General features: G+C 39.6%; 1 non-coding gene across 1 annotated transcript; it reads right to left on the bottom strand.

The window, feature by feature from the left end:
• Positions 1–1938: 1938 nt before the first annotated feature.
• Positions 1939–2045, bottom strand: LOC120579826 (small nucleolar RNA R71). The gene has a single exon (XR_005645569.1). It is a non-coding gene; the product is annotated as a small nucleolar RNA R71 (small nucleolar RNA).
• Positions 2046–3341: the final 1296 nt, after the last annotated feature.

Genomic DNA, 3341 nt, shown 5'->3' on the forward strand with positions numbered 1-3341 from the left:
CCGATGGGTTGCCTCCCATAAAGCGCTTCTTTATCGTCACTAGCTTGACTTATGACGACCCCTAAGGATCATTCAGCACCACTCCCGCTTTATTTGTAGGGAGTTCACTGATGAGTCATTTATATGCTATTTTAATATGCTATTTAGTTTAGTTTTATTTAGATTTTATATTATTTTATATTAGTATTATTTCCTTTTTAGGATAGTTTACTTTAAAATGCAATTTATTATATTTCAGGGAAGAATATTGGATGGAGAGAGTCTTGGAGCAAAAGAAAGGGATTTGGAGCAGATTGGACACAAAAATATGAAGATTGGGAAACAAAATATATCTCCCACAAGTCAGAAGCTTGGCACGGCCCGTGCTAGCCTTGGCACGGCCGTGCCACCCTCCAGATGCCTTTTGCTGCTTTTGCTTTGACTTCAAGCTATTCAATTTTGGCGCACAATCTACCGAGGAATATTCTAGGAATATACTTGCTTAGATTTTAAGTCAATTGTGTACTATAAATAGAGTAGCTAGCCATCACTAAAGATTCATCTTTACTTGGAATACAATAAGTGACAATTGCTTTTCTAAATAAAGTTCTTTTCCTTTCCTTTATTTTCTTGTCTTTTACTTTCATGCTTTCTCTCTTCTCCCCCATGTCTACGATGAACATGAGTGAGTAGACTTCTTCTTGTCTTGGGATTGTTGGATAAGTCTAAATGACATAATCCTAATCAAACCAAGCCCTAAGCCTTAATCTTATGTAACCCTAGTTTCTTATCTGAATTCACCGTCTTAACATGGATTAACCATTATCAAACTGTGGAAACGAAAGTGGAGGGTTTGATAATTGTTCGTCCATTATTCCAAATATCAATTCATAAAACGAAAGTGGAGCTTTGATATTCGAACAAGTGAATTCAGACAAGGATTGCAAAGTCAGCGAAATAGGCTTTGCAATCTTTGAGACATATAGTTTCGATCTTCAAGGGAACTAATAACAATCAAGTCAGCGAAATAGGCTTGGTTGTTAGAGGAACCAAAATCCAATAGTAATCAAGTCAGCGAAATAGGCTTGGTTGCTAGAGGAACTTAAGAGAAACTGTCTTGAGAAATTAGGTCTAACATAACATTATAAGCTTATGGTTTTGGTTTGAGAAGGACTTGTTATTTAGATGAAACCAACGATCCCAAGGCTCTTTTATTATATTGCTTTTTAACCGTTTAAAAACCCCCAACTTACAATTCTCTTCTCTCTTCTAATCACCTCTAAAGGTTAATTAAGTTGAACTACTCCCTGTCGGAACGATACTCTTTTATACTACTTCGGTAAGACCGTGCACTTGCGGTTTTATCTAATCAAGTTTTTGGCGCCGCTGCCGGGGAGTAAACTAATTTGATTAACTCTTTCCTTGTGATTAGAACTCTCTTCTCTTCCTCTTTTCTTCTACTTCTTTCTTTTGTTTTACCACTAACTTCTTGGGTTCTCGGTTTCTTATGCGAAGAAGCAAAAGTCTCGGAGAATTTATTCCTGAGATCGAAAGATTTTTGCATAAGAAAAAGAGAGAGGCACAAAATAATACCGCTATGGCTGAACGTACTCTCAAAGAGTATGCTACTCCTTCAACGGAAGAACCACAAGCTATTATCGTGTACCCAACGGTTGCGGGTAATAACTTCGAAATCAAGCCTGCACTACTCAATTTAGTGCAGCAAAACCAGTTTTCTAGATCACCCACTGAGGATCCAAATCTCCATATTTCTTCCTTCCTTAGACTCATTGGCACCATAAAAGAGAACAAAGAAGCCGTAAGACTTCAGCTCTTTCCCTTTTCCTTAAGGGATAGAGCTGGCGCTTGGTTCCATTCCCTAGAAGTCGGTTCCATTACTTCATGGGACGATATGAGGCGAGCATTCCTCGCCCGATTTTTCCCCCATCCAAAACAGCTAAGCTTAGAGACCAAATTACACGTTTCAATCAAAAAGATGGGGAATCTCTCTATGAGGCGTGGGAGCGTTTCAAGGAAATGCTTAGACTTTGTCCCCACCATGGCCTAGAGAAGTGGCTTATAGTCCACACGTTTTATAATGGCTTATCATATACCACTAAGATGTCTGTTGATGCAGCTGCAGGTGGAGCTCTAATGAACAAAAACTACACGGAGGCTTATGCTTTGATTGAGGACATGGCTCAGAATCATTACCAATGGACCAACGAAAGAGCCGTCACCACTCCTACTCCCTCTAAGAAAGAGGCAGGTATACACGAAGTCTCTGAATATAACCACCTTGCTGCTAAGGTTGAGGCATTAACACAAAAAATTGAAAAACTTAATGTTAATGTTGTCCCACCTTCTTCTGCATCCCCTCCTTGTGAAATCTGTGGTATAACTGGTCATATAGGTGTTGATTGTCAGTTAGGTAGTGCTGCTAACATTGAGCAACTGAATTACGCTCAATACAACCAAGGAATGAGGCCAAATCAAAATTTTTACAAAAATCCTCAAGGTTCCTATGGGCAAACAACACCACCTGGCTATACAAACAACCAGAGAGTAGCTCAGAAATCTAGTTTGGAAATACTGTTGGAAAATTGCATGATGAATCAAAATAAACAACTTCAGGAGTTAAAAAACCAAACAGGATCTCTGAACGACTCCCTCTCCAAGCTCAACACCAAGGTTGATTCCATCGCCACACACACCAAAATGCTTGAGACCCAGATCTCCCAAATGGCCCAACAAGTGGCCATCTCTTCTCAAACACCAGGAGTCTTTCCTGGTCAGCCTGAAACAAACCCCAAAGCCCATGTCAACGCTATTTTTCTAGGGGGTAGTAAGATAGAAGAGACTGTTACCAAGGCCAAAAATGTCAAGAAGGAGAGTGTCAGGTGTCTAGGTAAGAATGGTGTGATAAAAAGTGAGAAACCGCTTGATAAGAACAAAGCCCTAACACCTTTAAGGCTTACTAAGCTCAACTTGGAGGCTCAATTCGCTAAACTCTTTAACATAATTCGAAAGATTTGCGTTAAAATCCCCTATGTTGAAGCATTGTCTCGTATGCCTCTATACGCCAAGTTTTTCAAAGAAATTTTTTCATAGATAAAGGCTATAGATCATAATGAAACAATAGCTTTGACAAAGGACAATAGTGCAATCATCAAGAAGCCACCTACAAAGCTTAGAGATCCTGGAAGTTTTGCCATCCCTTGTCTGATAGGGAATGAAACCTTACACCATGCCTTGTGTGACTTAGGAGCTAGTGTTAGTCTGTTGCCCTTACCTCTCTTTACAAGACTGGGGTTAGGCAAGCTAAAGCCTACTGAAACAACATTGAAGTTAGCCGATCGTTC

This window comes from Medicago truncatula, chromosome 3 (assembly GCF_003473485.1).
Source record: "Medicago truncatula cultivar Jemalong A17 chromosome 3, MtrunA17r5.0-ANR, whole genome shotgun sequence".
Classification (NCBI taxonomy): Eukaryota; Viridiplantae; Streptophyta; class Magnoliopsida; order Fabales; family Fabaceae; genus Medicago; species Medicago truncatula.